Source organism: Lynx canadensis, chromosome B2 (genome assembly GCF_007474595.2).
Source record: "Lynx canadensis isolate LIC74 chromosome B2, mLynCan4.pri.v2, whole genome shotgun sequence".
In the NCBI taxonomy this organism is placed as follows: domain Eukaryota; kingdom Metazoa; phylum Chordata; class Mammalia; order Carnivora; family Felidae; genus Lynx; species Lynx canadensis.
The window spans coordinates 97,835,567-97,845,923 of record NC_044307.1 but is presented as its reverse complement, the minus strand read 5'-3'; the positions used below and the strand labels follow the sequence as shown (position 1 = coordinate 97,845,923).

The following is a 10,357-nucleotide window of genomic DNA, read 5'->3' as shown; positions in this document are numbered from 1 at the left end:
GTTTCGCCTTGTAGGACATACTTTGGAATAATACTCCAGAATGGGCTGAAAGAACTGGGCAAAGGGGAGTCTTGCTCCCGTTTCCAAAAAAACAGGAGAAAAAGTCCCTTTACCAGTATAAATTGATTTGCCACATAGAACACAATGAGGCATGGAGGGTGAATAGTCGTAGCCTTTTTCTTGCATGAGGACCGTTCTATCCCATGCAGGCCTGACCACGAGTGTAGAAACACTCTGCACTTACCCACACAGATCTGGAGCCCAAGTCTGGGCTCCGTCCCCTGACTATGTGTGTTGTATGCAGTTGTAGAGTCAATATGTATGACCGTGGTGTGTTCACCTGAGTAGGCAACATTCTGGCAAACACACAGGCTCTCCTGAACAGTGATGTTATTAGAATGTTTTTGTTGTTATCGTTTTATTTGTCTAAAGTCAAACATCCACTCCTCTTGCTCTCCAGTATCTTACAAGCCCGGTGCTGGCCCACACTGCTGCAGGAACGGGACAAAGAGATGATGTTACAGTCTGGTTTCTATGGCAACAGAGGAGGGGTAATGAAAACCGAAATGTTGGAAACACCCATTCTGACAATTGTGACATAATTCAGGTTATTACAAGGACGTAACTACCAAAGAAGCAGAAGTGTCATTACCCTGCAGCTCATGTCGGCAAAAAGCTACACTGCACATTTCTCTTAGTTGGGCTGCTAAGAGGAAGGAAACACGAAACACACGCACGCACACACACACACACACACATACACACACACGCCTCGTTTTCTGCATGTAAAATGTGTGTGTTCTTTAAAAGCCAGTGGTTGGCTGGTTTTCCGGACATGATGTGGTTGAAGCTGTCATCGTAATGGAAATTCATTGCTGTAGCTATGGTAAATCGAGTTTTCTGCCTGTGCTGAATGCATTAGTCTAATGAGATGTTTGCAGCCGGAGAGCAGGGCTGCTGGAGACGAACTGTGAGCTACTAACACACGGGTGGAAGATTAGCTTTTGTAATACTCGGTTTGCATGTACCGAAAGTCATCTGTCTTCTGAGTCAACATTCCCGGCCTGGTAAAGAACCTGATCAGGGCTCTGGTGAACAAGCCGTAGGTAAGGGAGATGCACAATCGGAGGGTGTGCCGTTGACACAGGATTCCTTCTCTCTCTACTGTCATCACGACAGGTTATCTGGTTCAGTTTATCTGGGTTGCATGCCTACCTCTACGGCAATGCACGAGAGTGCCCTGTCCTAAAACCACTGAGGCCAGCAGGTAAACTTCAGTTCCTCCTACTCAAAACAAAAATGTTTGATTTCTTAACCAGATCTTAGAGAGGAAGATGCAGGATAGAATTATATAGTTTATAAATTTGGGGTACGTACACATTCACTACTCTTTAACTGCATTTAAATATATAGAAAGTTGTTTTTTCTCCCCCGAATGTGAACTCAAATACCTGTGGGGTTTTTTTGGGTTTTTTGTGTTTGTTTTTTTTTTTTGCATGATGATTTCGCTTTGCTTTTGTTTTGTTTTAATTTAAAAAGTGTTTTATGTCTTGGGATAAACGTATTTACTAAAATCTAATTATTAAAATTGATGTGTTGTGAACATGCAAGAGTACTTTTTAAAATTGAATTTTATTATTTATATCCCAGATGGAATATTTTACATGTCTTTGTACTGTTTTTTTTCTTAATTTATCAAGACAGATGAGAATACTATTTACTGCTAGTTGCTGGTACTGGTTAGTTTTGGGGAAAAAACCAGGTGGCTATGGAATGTCAGGATCAGTTTTCCCAAGTTCAAATACAGAGCTACCTTCTTCCCAGGTGGGGTGTTGTGTAACTGGAACGGGGCAGCATGAAGGTACCTCTGCAGCTTGCTTGCCGAGCAGAACAGGACAGTGGATGAGGGTGGTGTCGGCTGTAAGTCATTTGAGTGATAGTTGAGGTGCTAAGTCAAAGCCCTTTCTACTACCTATAATATAATGGAGAGGTGACTCATGGTGTTGTCTCTGGATTATATGACAGTACTCAAGAGGGTTAGACAATCACTAGCTTTCTGAGAAAGTGGCTTTGGGTTGGTCTCAGACCCTGTGGTACTTGAGAAAGTGATCCAGGCTTTTCAGAATCGAGACGTTGTACACTCTTGCGTTTTCCTTTCTTTTCAACCAGAGGAACCATTTTTGAAGAGTGAGAGGCATAGTTGCTTTTATTCTCGAGACTTAAAAAAACATAGACTATTTGAAGTGAAAGCATAAAAATAACTAAGAAGGAATTTATAGCGTGGTAAAGTAAACGATCTAGGGGTACAATAGTTGTGTGGAGCATTTTTGTGTTGCTTGGTAGAACGAGCCTGAAAAAATGAGGTGGGGGGGTGGTTATTTGAGCAACAGCACCTGGGTGAAGATTACCTAGAAGGACAGGAGTGATCATCTAAACTCAAATAAAACATTAACGTAGGAACTTCAATTTTAGGGGAGTTGTTTGGTGGCACCAAAATCTTTACCTTCTAAACATATGTGTGACAGATATTTTTGAAAAGGTAACTATGTTTTCCTTAGCTCTTTAAATTGTGTATGTGGACAGTCTCTAATATTTCGGGAAGTTTATCAGTCGGCTTGCTTTATAGAATCACAAGTGCAAATCCCACAAAAACCAGTTCTTCTGTGTGTAACGTGTTTCAATTTCTTCGTGCCTCCAAAATTACTTTTATTTGGCTGCAAAAAAAAAAAAAGTAAATGAACGATAATAGAAAGAATATAAACCAATAAGAGAAACGAGTAAATCGCTTTCGGTCCTTTATTTGCTTTTGGTGGTATGTTTTCAAGGCAAGTGAAACCAGCAGAAACAGTTTCACTTTCTGGTTCTTGGCTTCTGGGGGGCTGGGGTGCCAGGGCTCTCCAGCAGCAGGTAAGGCCAGCAGACCGGCTGCTAGAAATCAAGTCCGCGCTGGGACACCCCACAGGGCTGTGGTCCTGCTGCAAGAACCTTTACGCTGGAAATTCAAAAAAGTAATGACTTTCTCAACGTTAAGTAATATTTGCTTATTGTAAAAAATTCAGTCGGTGCCTCAAAGCACAAAGATCGAATTTAAAATTTCTTACAACTTTAAACGATGTGAAAATCACAAGCAGACTGCGTTAGACCTCTCTCATAACGTGGTGGATTTATTTATTTTTTAATCTCAATTCTGGATCGCAAACACTTCCAACAAATTTAAGGCAACATTACTGAAGTTCCCTGGAATGAAAAGAAGGAATGCTCAGAGAGGAATACCCCTTCGTACGTTGGGGGAGTTCCATTTCCGAGGGTGTTGCAGATCTGCTGACAGTTTGGGGCGCTCGGAGGACACACACCGCACCCACATACGCTCGCCGTTCTGACACCGTTGGGTCCAGGCAGAGGTGGGGCGGGCGGAAGCTCGGAACTCGCTCCGGGCCGGTGGGGGTAGGGGGCGGCTGAGCTCCGCGGGGCGTCGTTCCTCGCCGGCGTGTCCCCCTGGAAGCCTGGGCATCACACTGACGCCAGCCAGGTGGCCGGGGCGTGCCCCCCTCAGTCCACGCGTCCTGCAGGAAGCGGGAGGCGACGCTGCCCCGAGTCTGGTGGGGCTGGGGGCTTCAGATTCCAAGCACCTCCCGTTTCGGTCTGTGCTGTCCTCTGCCTCCGAGCCTTATGCTTTTTTTTACTGGGGGATGGTGAGGTGGAGTGAAGAGCGAGGAGGGGAGGAGTGACTCTCTTCCCATTTAACTACCGAAGGGCATAACATTCGGTCTAACATTTTGGAGATGAAGTTTGTAAAAGCGGTCCCTTTGGGTGGGAGCACACGTGCTTGTTCATTTTGGTGGGCACATTGGACCTATCGAGGAGGGAGCTTTGTTTAAGTGCCTCCTTGGGCATCTGAATCCAGCGATCTCCCAAAAGGCTGGTTTGAGATTTGCACGTTTTTAATGTTTTTGTTGTTGTGGTTGTTGTTGGTGCTTTGGAAGGCAGGTGAGGAGAGATGAGGGGGCTTCTTAACAGCCCCTGGGAGGAAAAAAAAAAAAAACCCAAATGGTTTGGTACCTATATAATGTAATAGAAGCCACCGCTGTGTCTAGTAAATTACTCTAAATTTTAATTAATGAGTCACAAAAGCCACACCATAAGCTTTAAAAATTACCCCTTTATCAATAAGGTGGTAATTAACTTTCTCTAGAATTAGCAATTCTCTCAGCCCCGGGCAGTATGCAGCCTAGTAAGTTCTCTGGAATGCTGCCAATTTTAAACAATTGGTCTTTTGGCAAATCTACTGGATTTTAATTCAAACATCGATTGTGACATTTTCCAGCGTGGTTCAAAGACCATCAGGATCACCGAAATCATGGTAAAATTTCTGATTGCAAGGTTGGCTCCAAATGTTTGGGTTGCATTGGAATCTGTCGCTTTTTCTTTTTTCATTGTCTGTTTCCACCTTTCTCCCCCAAACCTCGGCATTTGCAAGAACGCCACACTCTCCTATAAATCTCTGCTAGCATCTCTGCTATAAATCGCTGTGGCCAATCCAGCATTTGTTGGTTCGCACATACTGGGTTCGAGTGCTCTGCCTGCAAGCCCACGAGGTCCTAAGTGTTTTTTCATTGTTGTATTCATCTCGGTTTCAGTTCCGGCAAGGGTTCTTCCCTAGTATTTCTGCAGGCTCTCACCCCGCGGTTTGTCAGACGCCGAGATTTAGATTGGGACTTGGAGGAGAGGAGGTACAGACAGAGGGCCATTTGGGATATGCTCGTGGCCGTTTGAAATTTGGCTAATTCTGACCTACGTATGTTAATATCTGAAGAGGTACAGGAGCACTGGGCATTTCAGAGCATCCGGCTCCACAATGAACCCCCCGTCCCCCCAACCAACACACACACAGATACACTCCAGCTAGTCACCGGTGGGTGATGTTTAAGGACAGCCTGATGAGGGATGCTGCCATTCGGCCACAGTGGCTGGACGGCAAGTGGTAACGAGTGCACATCACTCCTCTGGAAGTCAGACCTCTCTCCCCTTCCTCTGGGTTCTTCGAATGTTAGCATTGGTGGACTCTTGCTTCATGGAGCCGAGAGCCTGGCTGAGATGAGGTACTGGTGATAAAGTTTGCTGCCGGTTCAGCTGGCAGTGCTGATACAGCCAGGAGCATCCTTGTCCTCAGGAAGGTGGGACGGAGGTGAGCGGCAAGCAGGGTTTGTGCATGTGGGAATCAGTCAGCATCAGAAGAGGCACTTTGCTACCACGGAGGAGATAAAACACCTCTTGCTTCTTGCAATGATCACCTGGTGGACTACTATTTTAGGACCCAGAGGAATTTCTTACCCAGTGGCAGTTCTCCTTTTGCATTAAGCTGAAAAATCATTCCACTGAGTCTGTGTGACACCCTGGAGTAATGGGAATATATTCTGAGATCCAATTGTAGGTGGGCTTCCCTGCGATTGCTCTTGTTACTATTTGGCCAGTTGTGTTTTATAGAATCTGGCGGCATAGACAGGTGAACCTCTGTTTACTCTCCCACCAACTCAGGCATGTTCTACCTAGATTTTTATTTGTGAGGGAGGCAAACGTGCATCTCTTTTCAGCAGCTGCATTTATGGGTCAGATAAATGGGACATGGTCCCAGCTTTGCTGATTTTCAAGAATGATTGCATAGTCCTGCAGACAGGCTATGCCAGCCCTTTGGGGAAGGGGCTTGGCTGAGGAGTGGTGGCCTTCCTTTCTCTGTAAGGCGTACAATTTAGAAACAGAGTGGAGTTGGCTGTTATGAGAAAATTGATGTGCCAGGGAAAAATAGTGTCAATGCTATGCTTTGCAAGGTGGTGACGTTGTCTGGTTAGCCCCGTGATAGTGACTCAACTTTTGGGAGCTGAATATTTGGTAACAAAAGCCTTTGCTCTTTTGCTCTCTCATTACAGAGCAAAAGCCATCATTCTTTCAAAACAGAAGTATATGGCTTGAAATTAATCCTAAAGAAACACGCAGCCTTTCATGAGGATGGGTACTCAACTTGGGAACAAACACTGGGCTAGCAGAGCAAAGAATTACCCTCAATGGGTCCTGGTCCAGCCATTGGAAAATGGCACTTAACAAAGAGGTCCTGGGATAAAACCCAAAGGAGAGACCCTATTCCATGCCCCATCCAATGAGTACTTAATCATCCCTCTCCCTCTTATTTCCCTCCCCTGCTGCAGTTCAGAAGGGACTCAATAATGGCCAACAGTTAGCATATGGTTGTCAGCTTATAGACCTGCTGGGTCATTTCCTTTTGGATTGAAAGAAAGGTTTCCTCTTTTCCCTTTCACATTTGTCCACAAGTCATCCTGGGACATCATCGTTCTGATGAGAAAACCAGGACCGAACACCAAGGAGTCTGTTTTGCCCTGGTGTCCAGAGCTGGGCCTGAGCCTTGTCACCAGACCGAGGTTAACATCGCAGTGGCCATATCTGAGGGTCTGCCCCGGATGCAGCCTTTGAGCTGGCCTGGGGCTGGCGTCACAATTCTAATCCTATTTGACAGGCAACTATGAACAAGGAAAGGAAGATCTGGAGAGAAAACCACAAGGTGAAAGCCAACTTTGGGGCATTCATGCTTTCCGTTTTAGAGACAGGATTTGGCAGTCGTGCAACAAACAATTCCTTTGGGCCACTTCTAAACTATTACATTTCTAAACTAACCATTTCTAAACTATTATAAGCCAATAGGAATTATTCTCATTCTTTATGGCCTTTTAAAAAAGAGGCTGACCACTTTTCTTCATAGTTCCTTAGGACTTAGTACCCTCATTATTGGGAAATTATGGTGATATCAAGGCTTAATCTAACAATTAGCTATAAAATATGCTGTTCATCCCAAAGAGAATAACTCAAAAATGTCATGTGAGGCACTGAGCTTATTGATTAGTAAAGAATGCCACTCTGGGAATAGATTCTGTCATTTTTCAGTCTTGAGAAATGTGTGCCATTTGTTCATGCTGTTGCCATTGTTTGCCTGTGCTGAGGGAGTTTGCCATGAGATTTGGAGGTCAGTACACTACATGGTCACCTGTGCATTTCCCCTGATATTGGGAATTCTCCCTTTCAGATGCCATGAGATGTTCAAGCATATTTGATCGTATCCCTTTAAGAGCTTGCTTGTAAAAATGCTTCAAGTGGAAAGCTGTAGATCACTTTATATTTTGGTGCACACATTAGGAAGTATAGAAACGGTGCAGTGGGGGGACCCTCAATTGGTTCTAATGTCTGAAATCACCACCCACAGTATGAAAATACGGCACTTGTTTTGAGTGTTTGTAACATAATTAAGTACTTGACATAAATAATGAGGGCAAACTGGATGGTGTGGTTATGTTGGTGCCTGATATGGAAATGGTTAATTGGTCCCACAGTGGGAATTGTGCATTCCTGTGCAATTGTGCATTGCCTTAATGAGACCAGGTGAGTATAAACTCTCTCCAGGGAACTGAAGTTATAAAGTCAAGTTGGGTGTGATGTGTGTGACAATGTGTGGAAGCCGATGACCTATGATGGTATAGAGGACTGGTCTTTTATTTCTGTTGCCTTCCCTTTGAGTTAGAAGTCGTTTGTCATGAACCCCAGTCACAAATAAAGGGACTAAAATTCTCCATTAGCAGGGTAAGGAAAAAGGGCATTCAGAAAAGTTTGTCTCACACGTGTTTCAGCCCAAATCTCTGCGAAGGTCAAGTACTGAGTTTCTACTAATTGGCTTGAGACCAGAGTAATGTGGAATAAACTGGAAATAAAATCATTTAAAAAATATATTTCTGGGCACAGGTTAGGTCACTGTTCTTACGACTATATTTAACATTTTCATGCCTGAAGAAAAAAAATTCCATGGGACCAAGGACCTGGCTTGTCCTTGTAGATTTCTAACAGCGGATAGTGTGGGTTACACAGCTTCCTGGACAAAGTTAAGCAAAGCCAAGGCCTCCTCTGGCCAAGATTTCCTGTATTCTGCTTGTGTACTTGGTAGACTATCAGTTTCCAGGGGGGTTTCTCTTCCCTGGGAATACAGATTTAGGACAGGATAAGGAGAATTTACATTGGGACCATGGAATCACTTAAGTTCCAGAGCATTTTCTTTTTTTCTTTTTGCTTCTTCTTTTTAAATTAATTATTTGTTTATTTTATATACTGTATTGTCGAGTTGGATAACATACAGTGTGTACAGGGTGCTCTTGGTCTTGGGGGTAGATTCCTGTGATTCATCGCTTCCATACAACACCCAGTGCTCATCCCAACAAGTGCCGTCCTCAATGCCCATCACCCATTTTCCCCTCCCCTACTCCCACTGCCCCCATCAACCCTCAGTTTGTTCTTTGTATTTAAGAGTCTCTTATGGTTTGCCTCCCTCTCTGTTTGAAACTAGCTTTCCCCCCTTCCTTTCCCCCATGGTTCCAGACCATTTTCATACCAGTTCACCCCACTGTGTAAACTGGAAGGTTAAAATATGACTGAAATAACGAACTCGAGGGAAAAACATCTGACATTTGAAGGGACAAGTTAAAGGCAAAAACCTATACTCTGAGAAGTGGTCTTGAACTGATTCCTAGCTTCTTAGATTGAATGGATTGTAAAAGCCTTCCTCCCAGGGTCAAGCCTCAGACTCTTCCCTAGTGTCTGCTAAAGATACAGACAGCACAGCCTCTCTTCTCAAGAGGCTGCCCCCTCCTCCATTGTTGGAAACTTTAACTGTTAGCAAGGGCATTTTCCCCTCCAGAACTTCCCCTAGCTTCCTCTTGCAGTAACTTCCTCCTCTAAGGGGGTACTTTTGTCTTCAGAGCTGTATAGAATAAATATAAACGGAGCAGCACGGATTCTGAGTGGGCAAAGCCAGTTTAATGGCTACTGATGTGACCCAGGGCAGGTATGGTGGCAACCCTGGGCCCCCCTTACTTCCGAGGGGGTGATATTTCTTGTCCCTACTGCTGAGGCCCGGTGCTTTGAATGTGGCAAGTGCCCAATAAATATTTGTGGAATGAGTGATTCAAGGAATGGTAATGTCAGCATGGGTGGAGACAGCACAGTGTTGTGGAAAGAGCATACACACACTTTGGTGTCACCCCAACTTTATGAGATCATAGGATATAATATTTCAGAAGTTGTTGGGAAGATTGTATGGGATAATGTATATCAAGTTCAAAGGAAACAGTATATGGAAAAGTATGTGTAAAGTGCTATCCGAGTGGTAATAAATACATGTTCTCATTTATTGAGCATCATATGTTCAGGGATGCTGAGAGAAGCACTAAACATGCTTTATCTTATTTATGGGACTTAAACCACATGGGTGCTTAATACGAAGTCTCTTTTTAAGTGTACTTATTATTTTGAGAGAGAGAAAGAGAGAGAGAGAGAAAGCAAGGGAGGAGCAGAGAGAGAGAGAGGGAGAGAGAGAGAATCCCAAACAGGCTCCGTGAGGTCAGCACAGAGCCCACTGCGGGGCTCAATCTCACGAACTGTGCAGCCTGAGCTGAGATCAAAAGTTGGATGCTTAACCGACTGAGCCACCCAGGCGCCCCAATACGAGAGCTATTCTTATCTCCATTACACAGGTAGGGAAATTGAGGCTTACGTTAAATAACTTGTGGAGGCTCACATGGCCATATGAAGTCTGCTGAGTCTTTTCTTCAGTGTTGAAAAGCCAATGGGGTGTCCTTGTCTTTTCACCTGCGAGGGCTGAGGAGAAAGAGCTCTTTCATGCGTCAGAGCCAGCTGCTTCTGCTCAACCCGGCTGGGCTGCTCCCAGGTCCAGCAGGTTCCAGAAAGGAAATGATTCCCTGGTGTTTCCACTTGGAAAGGCATTTTTGATCCACAGCAAACTTCTTTTAAAGCAGTAGGCTTTCAGTCCTGTCAGACTCAACCCTCATTTTTATTACGAATATTTTTAAGCCCCTGTTTGCAACCCCAAAGTGAAGTTCCCAGATAACACAGCCCACCCACACCCACAGTCTAAGAAAAACCAGTGTCATGTCATAACTGAAATATAAAGAGGAATAAAAACAAAGTAATTAATGATTACTTCCGGTGCGGGCGCCCTGTTCTGGACACCACATGAAGGGGTCAGGTGCTTGACATCTGCTACCTCCAGTGCAGTCTAAAATAATGCTCTTGGCGACTCAGGCAACACAAGCTGGTCCTGCTGCTGGTGACATGATTTTCCCAAACAGCAAACAACTCTTGGAATTCTGAACAAAGTAGAATTTTGTATTTATGCATTTGCTTTAGGTATTATTTACATTCCTGGAAAGTAAAGGATATATTATAGCTAAGTAGAAACATGTTTATACATAAAATGAAGTTCACTCCAGGTTCACAAAAACAAGATTTT

General features: G+C 44.2%; 1 protein-coding gene across 2 annotated transcripts in view; it reads left to right on the top strand.

Annotated features, from left to right (window-relative positions):
• The first annotated feature begins 887 nt into the window (after positions 1-887).
• Positions 888-10,357, top strand: part of SCML4 (Scm polycomb group protein like 4) — a 125,834-nt gene continuing 116,364 nt past the window's right edge. The window contains exon 1 of one of the 2 annotated variants that reach the window (XM_030316068.2): positions 888-1,106. The gene's annotated coding sequence lies outside the window, so the exon portion shown is untranslated. The remainder of the gene's footprint in view (positions 1,107-10,357) is intronic. The other variant, XM_030316073.2, reaches the window with a different exon arrangement.